This window comes from Spermophilus citellus, assembly GCF_964194105.1.
Source record: "Spermophilus citellus genome assembly, chromosome: 13".
In the NCBI taxonomy this organism is placed as follows: Eukaryota; Metazoa; Chordata; class Mammalia; order Rodentia; family Sciuridae; genus Spermophilus; species Spermophilus citellus.
Genome location: NC_138193.1, coordinates 48,062,762 through 48,079,249, shown reverse-complemented (window position 1 = coordinate 48,079,249; position 16,488 = coordinate 48,062,762).

The window sequence follows — 16,488 nt, the reverse complement described above, 5'->3', positions numbered from 1 at the left end:
TTGTGAAAGAGTTATAGAGATGTGAAAGAATGGCATGCTCTTAGTAGCTCAACACACAACAGGTTGGATTAGAAATTGATACGACTTTCTTGGTGAGAATTTGACAGCAAATATTCAAAAGACTGAAAAATTCCCAAATCTCACTCAATAATTTTATTTTTTGAAAATTCACCTTAAGGAAAAATTTTTACAACTGCTCTAAATATATTTAAAGTGATGGTTTTTATAGTTATTTAAATACAAGACAAAATAGCTATCTGCTATGGTTTAGATATTAGGTATCCCCCAAATGTTCATATGTAAGATAATACAAGAGGATTTAGAGGTAAAATGTTTGGGTTATGAGAGCCTTAACCCAATCTGTGAATTAATCCCCAGACAGGATTAACTGAATGTACCAATAGGCAGGTAATATTCCACTATTAACAATATTAGGCAATATAGTTAATATTTTTATATGAGTTATGCATTTGCTTGTGTTCATTGACATCTGCCTTTTATTTCAATTATTTTTTAGTTTCTCCAAATTAGACCCCATTTTTTTCCTTTCTATTTAACTTAAATTTATCTTTTGACCAATATCTCCCCATCTCTTACCCTTCATGAGTCCTAACTTCCACAGATTCAACTGGAGGAGACAGGTCTCTGGGTGCATGACTTTGGGGTTTATGCTTTGTGCTTGTTGAGCAGAACTCTCTCTCTGCTTCTTGGTGTGATGTCCTGAGCTGCTTTCCTCTGTCACACTCTTCTGCCATGATGTTCTGCCTCATCTCAGGTCTCAAGGAATGGAGTCAGATATCTATAGACTTAGAGAAAGAAAAAATTTCAGGGGTCTCAAACTTATCTTGTTGGGTATTTTGGTCACAAGTATGAAAAGGCTAATTAAAATACGACATGAATTTAAAACATTAGATTAAATGAATGATTATATTCTACAAACAATAAAAAATGCTGTAGATATGTGGTAGTTCTTATGGTCACTTGTTATTTCTACTTAGTAAATAAAACTATTTAACAAGTCATGTATGGCATAAACTCATCAAAATTTTTTGGTTGGTACAGTGGCCTACACCCATAACCCCGGAGGCTCCAGAAGCTGAGGCAAGAGGATAGCAAGTTCAAAGTCAGCCTCAGCAAAAATTCAAGGCTCTAAGTAACTCAGTGAGACCCTGTGTCTAAATTAAAATACAAAATGGAGCTGGAGATGTGGCTCAATGGTTAAGTGCCCCTGAGTTCAAACCCAATACCACTCCCCCAAATTTTTTTGAATGCATGCAAATTTGTAGCTACAGACAAAATTTTGATTAGGTATGAATTAAAGTACAACAATGGTTATACATATAAGTTAGTGATTTTTTAAAATTACCTTTTCTTCATTTTTCTTATAATTTTCTGTAATGGTTATGAAATATTCATATAATTTTAAAGAATACCAGAAATCATTACCACCCCCCCAAAAAAAAAATAAAAGAAAAAGAAAAAAATACATATTGGAGGGAGAAGCAGAAAAAGGCTATGACCAAGGTGTTAAAAGCATGCCTAAGAACATGTTTAGGACTATCAATGGAAAATAGATTTTTAAAAAATTATAAGAATCACACTAAAGACCATAAACCAGACAGAAAATTATAAATATGGCTCAAAGATAACATATAGCAGTGATTAGAAAAAAATGTACCATCTAGGAAAAGGTCATTGAAATTCCCATATTTACAAAGAACTTGATTACTCAGGAAAAAAAAATGGACGTTAGTTAGAAGTCGAATTTTCCAAACAATGAGAGCTTTGAAAAGGGAAGTTATGAGAGCAAAGATCAAAATGTCTCTTCCAGCTTTGTCCAGGATGAGGGCACCATGGTTTGGTAATGAAGTGGGCTGCTCTTTGTGACTGGTCATGTACCAGTACTGTATCACTGAGAACAGGAAGAATGACAGCTATCTTAAAGAGCTATTATATGAAAAAAAGGAATTAAATCAATTCTTACAGTTGAAGGGAAAAATAAATAAATGTCAAATATTATTATAAATGGAACATTTACAAAAATCAACACTAATATATAATGCAATGAGCTCCTTTTTGAGATTGTAATTTTCATCTTGGTGAGATTGTGTTAGGGTAGAAGGATAAATATTTTTGATGTTGCCGGACATTTTTTTTAGAGAAGAGCATGTATTGGATAATTTTTACCTTTTCTTCAACTTTGGTAAATTACTTGACTCATTGAAACATAAAGAGAAAAAATCCAATCTTAGATTAAGCTAGAAGCTTAACTTTCTTAGATCAGTTTGAAAGAGCATACAAATCCACTCTATTAGAGTGTGTAGACTATAAAATCCCTTTTTTATCTCTTTATGAAGAGCTACAGCAGTGCTTGTAAATAGAAATATTTTGGTCACAATGACCAAATAACTTTGGTCACGATGTAATCATAAACACTCAATAGTTATTTTTTTTAAATAAAAGGAAATACATTCAATTAATTTTAGTAATATATTTTATTTATTCCTAAATACTTAAACTATCATCAAATCAATAACTAATCATTAAATAACTACCAATGAACTATTTTGAAAATTTATAAGGTAAATAGTTCATTTGTAGTTATTTTCTGGTTAGTTATTGATTTGATGATAGCTTAAGTTTTTAGGAATAAATGAAATATATTATTAGTTAAAGAATACTTGAATTAAATACTAAATTTTAATTGGAAATATTTGGTCGGTATTTAGATTTCACAAATTTACAGTTTAAAAAATAGATTCACATACATCAGTTGTTTCATAATTGAATTTAGCATTGGCTTCTAAACTTAAAGTAATTGAAATGACATAAAACTCAAACTTTTAGCATCACTAGCCCAATATCAACAACTCAGTCACTACCTGTGATTAGTAACTCCCTTTTTAGACAAAGGAATCCATGATCTTAATCACTGGCTAAAACCATGGAAAATTTCCCCCAGTTGGGTTACATTGAAAAAATTGAAAAGAAGGATATTTATAGAATGAAGCAGAGGTGGGAACATATAGTCAAGAGATATTATTACACGGAAAGTAACCCCTTCTGCTATCTTCAAAATGTTGTTCTATGTCTTTTATCTCCAGATGATTTATAGTCCTATTTATTGTGGAGATATTAAACCTAACCATATTTTCTATACAGGAGTTATGAAATCCCTGATTTTGCAATATGTGCTACCTAAAAACAAATATAAAAATATTTATTATTTATTATTAATATTCAGCACTATGTGACTGTTATTTCTTTTAATATGCATAATAAACCTGTGAAGTAGAACATAAGGAAATAGCAGCAGAGCAAGGTTAAGTGACTTAAGGTCACATGCCTAGAAAGAACCAGAACCAGAAATCAAAACGAGGTCACTATGACACTAAACTAGGTATAACTAGACCCTTGATCAATACTGTGTTATGATTTATACTGTGCAGATCATTGATCAGCCATGACCCACAAGAGAAGGTAATAGAATAGATCAGGTCTAGAGAATAAACCTCTCAATTTTCTCTATTCATAGCACTGTGAATGGTGTTGACTACCCACACAAATAAGAATTGGGGGATGAGTGAGATGGTTAGAAATGTTCTTAAACCAACACCTATGCTTGCACTGTAATAATAAACAGTTAACAGTGACATCTGTAGCCTACGAAGTTTTCTCTTTTCTTTACATCTCCCTGATAATATGGCTCAAGACAAAAATAGTTCAAATGAGCTGACCTCTTTGCAGAGGAAAAAAATTTTAAAACTGTTATGTTATATATTCCTCCTGTGATTTTTTCCTTCTGCAAATTAGATTTGTCTCTAAAAATCAACAGTACAATTATATCAATAAAAGAAAATAAATGGAGCATTTCCTTCTCTTCTGTTCTTGTCCGGTAGCCCAAAATGCCATATGGGGATTTTCCTTTGGAAAGAGCTCTCAGTTATATATTTCTATTTCACACAAGCAATTCATATTGTTGGGTTTTGCCTAGAACCATCCTAGGAAAGAAGACATTATGGAGGTGGAGGGGAGGCACAAATATACAAGTCCACCCAGAGGGCCAGATAAAGTTGGGGCTACATGAACAGAAAATAATGACAAGACCTCAACCATTTAGGTTAGAGTGTGTTCTATGATCAAGTGGACTATTTTGGAGCAGAAGCAAATATAGTATACACAAGGACTGGCTCCAGGACCTCTTGTGGATACCAAAATCTATGGATGATCAAGTTCCTTACATAAAATTACATAGTATTTGCATATAACCTATGAAATCTACCCATATACCTTAGATAATCTATAGATCATTTATAATATCTAATACAATGTAAATGTTATATAAATGCTTGCCATACTGTGTAGTTTAGTAAATAATAATCAGGAAAAAAAATATACATGTTCAGTACAGACAAAATATTTTCCTAAATATTTTCTATCCTCACTTGAATCTTCAGATAAGGTACCAGCAGATACAGAGGGCCTGCTGTAGCAGTTATGTGTTAAATATTTAAAATAATGTGACAATTTACAAATCCACATGAACCAGGCAGAAGGTATTTGGGGCTGTGTGTGTTATACAATATCTGTCACAACTAATTGACTCTGTCTTTGTGGTATGAAATCAACCACAGCCACAGACACCATATGAACGAAAGGTTATGACAGTGTTCAATAAAATTTTATAAAGTGATATGCCTGACATATGCATGGCACTGGATTCAATCCTCAGCACTGCAATCAATCAATCAATCAATCAATATGTCAGACTTGAATCAGCCCATCGTTAGCTGACATCTCTTCTAGTTTTTCAGGATCCTGGCATCTTTCATATACACATGGTAGAGATGTTCTAAACTCACATGAGATTGTATTATTTTCTAAAATCCACTTTTTGAGACTTCATGTTGGTAACTTGAAATTGGCTATGGTGGGAATATGTACACCATTCAATTTAGCAAAGCTATATTCAGGTATTCTATTTCCATACAGAAACCTTGTCATCGAAAATATACCAGCACATAATACTTATCCGTGGTCAGGAAAAAAACTGCCCATTGTTTAAAATGGTAACATAGATTTTAGCTATCATGGTGATAAGCACAGATACCAGTGCAACAAAGACTTGTGGTAAGATAGAAAGATTAGACTCAGCTCCACCTGCTGGACAAATGAGGATTCATAACCTAGGAGAAAGGATAGTATTCAGGGGATGGAAAATCACTAAGAGGAAACATTAAGGGCAATAGGTTCCTGGGTAAATTTACTTGGTGAGATTATTACAGAAGGCAGGACAGATGTTAAGATACTGGAATGTGGGCAGATACCAATGGTGACTTTTCCTAAACTGATGCAAGCAAGATAGAGAAGGAAACCCAGGTTTGGGCAGAGTGAATCAAAGGGTTTAGAAGAGACTTACTTAATTTTTGCTCAATGGAATTTTTCATTATTGCCACCACCAACACCAATATTGTTGATAAAACTTGGAACAAGAAATTACTGCACTTCTAAGAAGTCTATTTCTCCCAGGGCATCTGTTGTGCTGTCAAATAGCAGAGTTTCGATAGGAGCAGGGAAGGCTCCACATACCTCTTAGATCAATGATAAGAATATGTTTAGCATATTCTTATTTTGCAATGTATAGTAATGTTAATATTCAAAAAATATTTGAGTACTTCTTATATACAACACATTAGGCATATATCAGCAGAGAGGCTATATTAGTGGATAAAATAAGTGCTGTGATGGAAACACAGTGAACAAGGGAGAAGTGGAGTGCTTTTAGGTGGATTGAAGTTTTAAATAGAATGCCCAGAAAATGTTATGCTTAAAAGTAACCTTTGAGCATAAGTTTTAAATAGTTGAAGGAGAGGTATATTTGAATGAGGATGAGAAGACTGAATAGAAAATTTTAGGCAGAGTGAATAGCAAGCGCAAATGTGTAAGTCAAGTTTCTTCAATAAGAACAAGGTGGCCAGTGGCTGAACGCGAAGTGAGTAGGATGTCTGTGAGGGCAGAGGAACCAGCAATGGGAGGTTACATAGGGTGTGTGGGCCACTGGTGGAGTTAATCCTTCTCCTTCTTCCAAGTTCAGAAGCCTTCAGTACATTCTGAATGCCAGCTTGATCTAACCTGGTCTACCCAAAAAAGAACTATCGGAGGACTGGGAAATGGGGAAGGATAGAATAGATGTAACAAGATTAGCAAAATGTTGATAAGTGTTGAAAGCTGGTGACAGAAATTTATTATAATATATTTTGTAGATGTTTGAAAATAAAATGAAAGATAAATATGTAAATAAATAAATATTGTGTGATGAAAGAGAAATACTCGGAAATGGTGTTTACAAGGAAACCCGTGGAGGCCTATTGCAATGATTCTGGAAAGAAATGATCATATCATAGACAAGATCTGTGAATATAGATATTTAAAATAGATCCAGTTTCTGGAAATATTTTAAGCATAGAGCAAATAGTACTACTGAAGGAATTAAATGTATAAAAAATATCGTTTTCTCAACTTCAATACATTCCTTATTACTGATATCTGTACTTTTTATTTCAGAATTTTCACATTACTGAAACAAAACATTGTAACTTTAAATAGATTTTTAAAGCAAAATATTTGTCTTTCTCTTTTTTTTTCTTTGACTTACATGGAGCTTATTTAACCTTTAGCAATGTGACTGTCATTAAAGATGTTTTATGTACCTGGCAGTCAATCAGTCTCTCTCCTGTCCAGGTTTATGAGTTCCAATCACTAGGGTCTCATTTGAGCCAAGAATCTCAGGCTGTCACTACTCTTGAGAGAGAATGAGTGTCTCACTCAGCATTTCTCTCTGCTAAAATAATGCCATCTGCTGTTAGCCAAGCTGTAACAAGAGTCTCACCTGCAAAGAAGGATGTGGAGTCTTGCCATAAATTCTGCTCACTCCTGGTTGTGTTCCAGCCTTCAAAAGGGGGAGGGGTTGTTTTGCATGTTGGTGAATCTGAGCAGAATTAGGTCTGTGGAACAAATAAAAAACATGCAGCTAATTCATTTCCCCTATTTAAAAGTGCAGTCAATTTATTAGGTAATATATTTCTCCAAAAGACTATTTACTTGAATAAAATTCACAAGGGCAGGATAAAAGATATTCCAGTGTAGAAGGAGGCATTGATATTATGTCTTGGATATTCTCAGGATAAAAAAAGAGCATGATGTAAAAGTAAAATCATAAGAAATCCTGAAGAAATATATCACAAAAATATTTAAAGGTATAGCTAACATCCTAAGCAAAAGGGGAGATTATAGAAAAAAAAAAGTCTGAAGAGGTGAATGGTAATCACATGTGCAAGAATGAAAATTTACCCTGTGACTTCCCACTGAAGGGAATTATGTAACTCAGGTACTTAGGGCTGTGGTCTCACTGACTAGTGTAGGGTTGATAGTCAGAGATGCCTGAACAAGGCTGGGCTATTGCCAATAGGGAAATAGAATGAAATCCATCCTCCTGCACAGGATGATGATAAGGAAAAGAATCTATTTTCAGATTCTGCTTGGTAAAAAGAAAACTAGATGGGCTGGGGTTCTGGCTCAGTGGTAGAGCACTTGCCTAGCATGTGTGAGGCACTGGGTTCGATTCTCAGCATTGCGTATAAATATATAAAATAAAGGCCCATTGACAACTAAAAAATACTTTTAAAAAGTTTTATAGTAGGCTTCAACTTTAAGAAAAAAGAAAGCTAGAGTTTCCCTCCCCCAACACACAAAATCCCCCAGCTGTGCAGCCATCAGACTTGGGAATAATTTTGTAGCAGCCATGTGAATCCAGAATCTTCAATATGAGAAACCAACATGATGATGAGCTCTAGGTAAGTAATGTTCCCAGGGTGCTTGCTAGGAAGCTTATCTATAATTCAACAGAAGGGGCACTTCCCGACTCCTTCCAGAGGGAATACCACTCATCAAAATAGGAGAGAGAGTAGCAAAATTACCCTAGGAAAGGGAGATGATTTTCTGTGATTGAGAGTCAGATACCATAGACAGGTAGGATGGGAGATCTAAGAGCATCAGATAATAGAGCAGATATCTTAAGCAGGACATAAAACATGAATATGGACACTTGTTCAAGAGCTTTAAAAGGTAATCAATACCCTAAAAAATAAGCTGAGGAAAAAATACAATATTTGAAAAGAAAATAGATAATAGAGAAGAAAAATATAGTTATTAAAGAAGAAAAAAATAACTGGAAAGGTAATATACAAAAGGAAGCGTTATAGGACATAGAATATGCTATTGTTTTTGTAATGACAAATAATAGGAGGGACAAACTTTAAAGTTATAACTCCTGAGAATTTTCCAGAATTGATCACCAACATACATTTTAAAATTCTCTATGGACATTTTTCTGAGCACTATGAATCAAGTTAACATATCTGAGATATTATATAATCAAACTGAGGAATCCTAAAAGAGATTTTAAAAATGAATGACAAGAAATTCAAGATATTTTGTCTAAAAATGAAAGTTAGACCAATCACAGACTTCCAGTAATAATAGAGCCCAGAATAAAGTGGAATAAGATAAAATGCTGATGAAAAATAATCAACTTTGAATTCTAAATTATGCATATAAATTATACACAAACTAATATTCATAAATTATTTTTGAAGAAAGGTAAATCCAAGATCAAAAAAGTGGAAAAAGAAAAAAACACACACACACACAAAGTACAAGGAGCAATGTGGGTTTTTCTTTTTTACTGTGCTGTTTTTTTCAAAATTTTTCAGATAAAGCAAAACTTTATTTAAAAAGCAAAAATATTTTCTCTGATCACCTAAACATAAAAAGGACTGTGGCAGTAGCTTGGAAGAGTGTTTTGATATCTCATGGAAGATTTCACTAATGCACATCACGAGGAGGAAAGACAATAGGACCTATCCAAACTCCAGCAGCAGAATAACTCTACAATGTGATATAGCTCCTCAATTCTCTTTTACTTTCTCCATCTGTTCAAAATTTCCAGGTGACTCTGTATCAATTGTTAATGACTGGAAACTCGTAGGAATGGAGACCCATTTCTATAATAGGAAAAAATTATTTTGAACCAATTCTTTGTTCCATGAATTTTCTATTAAACTCTACCTTTTACTGCTTGGCACACACATTTCTTCCCCTACATCTCAACATGCCCTCACTTAAAATATGCTGCGAAACACACTTGCTATCTCTGTAAAAGGAAACAATCCCAAATTATAGCTGAATGCCAAATCCGGATTTGTTACCAAGGGAACTCTTGTCCCCATTCAGCCTTTGAGAACAGTGATCAGTCCCAGAGGACTCAGTCTTTACCAACCAATGTGACTCTGTACTTTATTTTGCAAAGGACCACTGATTCAACATCGATTTATTTATATTGAGCGTTTTTCATGTCAGGCAGTTATCAATGTCTAGAGTACATTAAGGAACAAAGTTTTATGTTCTATGGAAGAGAAAAGTAATAAATATTAATTGTAAAAAGGTAATCAATAAAGCATATTAGAATTTGATAGCACTTGGAAAAATATAGAATAACAAAGGGGCTTAGCAATGCTGGAGAGGAAGGGGCAGCTCTCATTTTTTTTTTTTTCAGGTGGTCAGGGTAGGTTCACTGCAAAAGTTAGATTGAAGTAAAAAATAGGAGGAAAGCAAGGTTATTAGAGACTGCCTGTCTTCTGAATGAACAATGCTGTAAGCACAGGCAACAGTCCATGCAATGAACTTAAGTAAGAGAGTGGTTAGAGCTGACGGAATGGGTTGAAGGGTATAGGCTGGAGGGGTAAGGGAGATTACAGTCATGAAGTACCACATTAAAGTCACTGGAAGGATGTTGGCTCTCTAGTCTGCGTGAGAACACCAAATAGGCATTATGAATTGAGAACTGTGTTCTCACAAAATTAATATACCAATGTTGTAACCTCCATAAGCTCAGATATGATCTTACTTGGAAAAATAGTCATTGTGGATGCAATTAGTAAGCATGAGCTCACTAGGGTGGCCACTAATCCAGGTGTCCTTATAAAAAGGGAAAATTTGGAGTCAAATACACAGAGGAAGAAAGAAGATGAAGGCAGGGTTTGGGTTGATGCTTCTCATGCAAAATGATGTCAAACATGATCAACAAACCAGCAGAGCTAGGAGATAGACATGGAACTGATTGTCAGTCAAAGCCCACAGAGTGAATCACAGCTGCTGACATCTTGATCTTGGACGTTTAACTCCAGAGCTGATAAATTTATGTTGTTTAAGCCTCCAAGTCTGGGGTAATGTGTAATGGCAGCTCTAGCAAACTAATACAGGAAGTAGCGAGCTAAGGCTTAAAGGACTAGTAAAATTTTAAAAGGATCACTCTGGCTATTATGTTGGATCAGGGAGGCAAGGATAAAAGCCAGAAAAACAGCAATTTCCTATAGTAATGCCAGCAAGAAAGCTAGAGCTGGGGTTGCTGAAAGCAGCACTGAGATAGTAGAAATTTTGAAGGTGCAGTCAAAAGGATTTCATGATGGATTAAAAGCAAGTTGTGAAGACAAAGCAAAATCAGGATGACTCCCACATTTCTAGTATGTGCAGTTGGAAAGACGGAGGTGCCATGATTTGTTGTAGTGGAGAGTAAGGACTGAAATCCAGTCTCAATTCTCCCTGATTCCCAGAACATCGTCACCCTTGGAACTCATACTGAGAAGAAATAACAATAATATATCATTCTCTTGATCGTGTACACACATACTAGTGTCTCTTCTTAAACTCTCTATGTGGTCACCAGAATGTTTTAATCCCATAACATCATCTCCTTTCATCTCCTTCACTGCCCTATGTAGAAACAAATTACCTCTTCTGTTTTAGGTAAACATATTTCTTATTTCTTCCATTTGGTTTAAAAGGACTGCAATAAATGAGAATTCCTGTTCTTATCAATTTGTCAGCATGCAAGGGAAAATCCATACTCCTGAATGTTCTTCATATTTTTGGACTATAAGTATTCTATGCCGTATAATTTTTTTTCTGATGATAGGACTCTACTCTGGAAAAAAATGATCAGTGATATCATCATAAACAATAATAGAAAAAGCCTGAGTATGGTGGTGCACACCTATAATCTCAGTGACTTGGGAGGCAGAGAGAGAAGGATCACAAGTTCCAAGGCAGCCTCAGCAACTTAGTGAGACCCTGTATCAAAATAAAAAATAAAAACGGCTTGAGATGTGGCTAAGTGGTTAAGCCCCCCTGGGTTCAATCTCTTATACAATGAATAAATAAATAAAAGAAAAGGTTATGAAGTAAGTGAAAGATTGACATATGTGGGAGGAAGTCCAAAATACAGCCAACACTTTCCATGACAGGTTATGGTAGTAGACTCACTGTCTGATATTGAGGTTATCAATACTAAACAACAATGTCCTCTTCACTTCCATATTCTTCACTATGTCCTGCAAAAAATAAAATCCTCTAAATATTTGTGTTTTCTGTAAATATCCCATACCCACAGAGATATTATCTCATCTCTAGTATGGAAAGGAAAAAAACAAAGAAGTTTACAAATGAAGTTCATATCAAATTGCCTCCAGATCAGAATCAACAAGTTTACCAGGTATAAACATCACAGCTATAATTACAGTGGTCGTTACAGTCATTCATGTGTTAATACTTAAAAATAAAATAGTGACTCAAGACTACTAAAGACCTGTAAGAAATCATGCTTCTGGGCTGGGGATGTGGCCTGGCATGCGTGCGGCCCGGGTTCGATCCTCAGCACCACATACCAACAAAGATGTCTGCCGAGAACTAAAAAATAAATATTAAAAACTCTCTCTCTCTCTCTCTCTCTCTCTCTCTCTCTCTCTCTCTCTCTCTCTCTCCTCTCTCACTCTCTCTTAAAAAAAAAAAATCATGCTTCCCCAGAATAACAGAGGTCTATTTGTGTAACAGAACTGGGAAGAAATAGTTCAAAGTAGTGACACAAATATTTACTTCCCTGGATGGCTTTCATGGCTTTTATGCTAGAAAGTTTGCATCTCAGTGCATGGAACAGAGAGATTTTCCACAAAAGAGTGTGTGGTAATATTCATAACAAGAGGATAAGGGGGAAAATTGGCAAATAATGTCAACTTGTTGGCTATAGTGCTGATGCTGTACTTGAATTCTCTGGGAGTGTATGGAACCTGTTGAGAAGCCTTTGAACAAAGACACACCATGTTGAACACAAAGAACATGCTGTATAAGAAAAATTGATGGAATTAATTTCACTGTACAGTTAGATTTGTCCCCCGTACTGCAGACTCTTGAAACCTCAAATGAGTATTTCTTAGACTCCCTTAGAGCTCCAACTCTGCACAGGAATATGTTTCTACAAATGAGGTGCTTGCATAAAATCAGAAAGGGAGAATAGGCCATCTGGCAGTTGTTTTTACAACTGCTATTGAATAATAGAGACGGGGAGGCACTGGGTCTTTCTGTAGCAGCATTTCAGTGACTATTTTTCTGGGAGTCCAAGGGTGATTCAGCAACATGGTATCAGCAGTGAGAACAGCAGCAGTAGCAGCAGCAATAGCTACAAAAGCACATTCTAGAAAGCAATAGGACTGTAGCTGTACTTGGATTCCTCCTTCTAGTTGCTCTGGTTGGCTAGATGCTAAGCTGGGAATCATTTCTGGATACTGCAGCAAGATCCTGTCATTTTACTCATGGCAGGGATTTCATAAATAAAATTTTCCTTCTGTTATCTGTAGTTCCACTTATCCATGGTCAACAGTGGTCTAAAGATATTGCTATAGTGCAATGATGAATTAGCTTATCTTTTTTGGCGGGTGTTGAACCCAGGGGTTTGTGCATGCAAGGCAAGCACTCTACCAACTGAGCTATATCCCCCGCCTGAATTAGCATATTTTAAGAGAGACAGAGATAGAAGCAGAAAGACAGAGACAAATAGGAACCACATTCATATAATTTTTATTAGTACTACTCTATTGTGAACTATTGTTGAAAATCCCTTACTGTGCATAATTTATAAATTAATCATTGTATGATTGTGTAGGAAAAACATAGTACTTACATGGGTCAGTACTATATGAGGTTGCAGGAACCCAGTGGGGATTTTGGAATGTAATACCCCACAAATAAGGGGAAACAGGAAACATATTTATTTCTATGTATAAATCACTTTCTACTTTGTCTTTTGTGCAATAGAGTATCAGAATGTGTTCCTCCAGAATTTAACTACAACTCTACATCTCTTGGCCAACCTGTCTTTATCCCTAACCATCCTCCTCAGTATGTGGTTACCACTCTTCTACTGTACTCTCTACTTCTATGAGATAGGCTTCTTTAGAGTCTACGGATGAGAAAGAACATGCAGTATTTGTCTTTCTGTACCTGGATAATTTCATTTTATGTAATGTCCTCAGGTTCATCCATGTTACCACAAAAGTTAGGATCTTATTTTTCATGGATGCAATATATTTCATTTTATACATATACATTTCCTTTGTCCATCCATCAGTTGTAGGACATTTGAGTTGATCTTGACTATTGTAAGTAGTTTACAATAAACAAAAATATCCTTAATATACTGATTTCATTTCTTTGGACAAATAATAAATAGAGGGATTGCTGGTAATTCTATTTTTAATTTTTTTGAGAATTCTCCATACTGTTTGCCATAATGACAACACTAATTTATATTCCCACCAACAGGGTATAAGTGTTTCCCTTTCTTCACTTCCCTGCCAGCATGTGTTAGTTTTTGCCTTTTTCATAAATACTCATTCTAATAGGGACAAAGTTGTATCTTATTGTGGTTTTTGACTTGCAATTATTTCCCTGATGATCAGTATATATTTTTCATATATTTTTGACAATTGATATGACTTATTTGGAGAAATGTGTATTATTGTTGTTTCTTACCCATTTTCTAACTTGGGATGCAATCAATGAAACACAACACATCATACTTGCAGAATAATGAAACAAGAACATATGATCATGTCAACAGATGCAAAACAGCATTTGACAAAACTCAACATCATTCATCGTAAGGAGCATTCAACAAACTAGGTACAGAAGGAATGTACCTCATAACAACAGAAGCCAAATCTGAGGAAGCCACATGTGATAGCAGACTGAACAGAAAAAAAGGTTGCAAGCTTTTCCTTTAAGTTCTGGAACAAGATAAGGACGCACATTTTTGTTACTCCTTTCAACAAAGTACTGAAAGTCCTAGTCAGAGAAACTAGGCACAGAAAAAGTAAATATATCCAAATTAGAAAGAAAGAAGGTAAATTGTACTTGTTTGCAGACACTAAGGCATGTATGCAAAATCCTAAAAATTCCACTAAAAAGTACTGTTGGAATCAATCAAGAAATTCAGTAAATTTGCAGGAAACAAATTTCAAATGCAAAAATTGGTAGTATTCTGTACACTAATGAGCACTATTTGAAAAAGAAACCAAGAAACCAATCACATTGAAAGTAGCTAAAGAGAAAGATCTTAGAAATAAATTTAACCCAGAGGGGGAAAGATGAAGTTTTCTAAAACAATCCAGGTATGGGGAAATTAAATTGACCAAATTATATTGTTATATTTTGTGTATGGAGAAATATGTAACAATGGGTTCCACTATTACCTATACTTATAATGCAACAATGAAAAAAGAAAATTTTAAAAATAAAGCAATTCAGGGATCATAACCTTAGAACAACCTGAACAAACACAGGATCTTAAATTGATATTTGGACTCCAGAGGATCAGAGTGGAGCTGAGCTCTGCTGTAATGGATTTAGCCAGTATCTTGCATCCTGATGGTACATATACCCATGCTTCTGTGTCAGGGGAAATACTTACACATGGTTTGGATGTGAGGTATCCCCAAAAGCTCACATGTGAGAGAATGCAAGAAAGTTTGAAGGAGAAATGATTGGGTTGCAGCCTTAACCTAATCAGTGAACTAAACGTAGCTAGAAAAAAGGAAATATTTCAATAGGAAACTTTACCCTGTGTTCTCATTTCCAACCTGAAGAAAGCCATAAATTTTCCCTATTATTCGCCCCTTTTTTCCAAAATTAGTTGTCACCTTGATACCATAAAATAATGAAAAAATGTATTCTTAAAATTTACTCATAAAATAATGGAAAAAATGAATAAAATAAAGAATGAAAAACAGGCCATCTGTGTACTTATTTATCTGAGGCAATGAATGCGTCTGATGAATAAATGAAAGTTTGAAATGATAGGCTCCAAGAAAAGTGTCACACCCAGGTATGGCATATTGATTAAAAATATAAATCCCTCAAAAGCATGGCAAAGTTAAATTCCCATCTAAGTGTTCCCCATAACAAGACCTATTTCACTCCAAAGACTATAATTCTTCTTAATAGCTTTTATATTAAACTTTAATTAATATTTATTAGTTGACACATTTCCCTGAGGCAGTTTAATAAAAAGTGCATGTTGAAAGTGCTCATTTTATTTTATATCATCAAGCTTAAAGTAAAAGAGAGAAAAATTCATTTATATGTAAATATATATATATATATACATACATATATATGTATATATATATATATAGCATATTCTTTCAAAATACTATCAAACTGTATATTTTTCACCAATCATTACTTCTTTTTTGGTAAAATCAGCAATAAATATGCATATTCTTTTAAACATAATTTTTGGGACTGAGTATATCAGAGTACAGATTAAATAATTTTAGAAATCATAAACAGAAAACATTTATGCAATATGAGACAGTGATGAAATTAAATTGTTTTTAATACTCTGAGGATTCTTTACTAAATCAATTTTTTTAAAAAATAAAAATATATAAAAGGATTAAATAACTTATCACTGTCATATAAAATAGACATTAACATAGGTGACATACTGAATGATAATGATCAATTTAATATTCCTATTAAATGAGTAGTATCTTAAAATTGGTAGCACTTGAAGATTATATGTAAAGAATAGAAGAAATAAGCAGCATGTTAAGGCAGAAAAGCATGGGAATCAACTGGCTGATGAGTTTGCAGGTCTCCATGTGCATAGTTTCAATTCACCCATATCAAATCCTTTATGGTAAGGGTATTTTTTTTTCTTATTTTCAAATCCCAAAATTGAATTAACAGAATAACATGAATAGTTGCCAATTATTCATGATATTGATCAAAAAGAACGATAAAGCAAGAATGTAAACAAAATTCATACTTTTAAAACGAATACCCTTTCCTGTGAATTCTATTTTCTTTTAGTACCATGTTAATCATTAATTATCTGTGTGATTTTGGACACCTGGCTTAAATTGTCTAAAAGAATTTTTTCACCCGTATGATTAACAGGAAAACTACACAAGGTAGGAGATTGATATTTTTTTATGATTGGGGACTTTGAATTGAAAAGAGAATGTAAGAGAGGAAAAAATATATATCTTTTTTGAAGATATTTGTGTTTCTCTAGTATTAGTATTTGAAGACTGA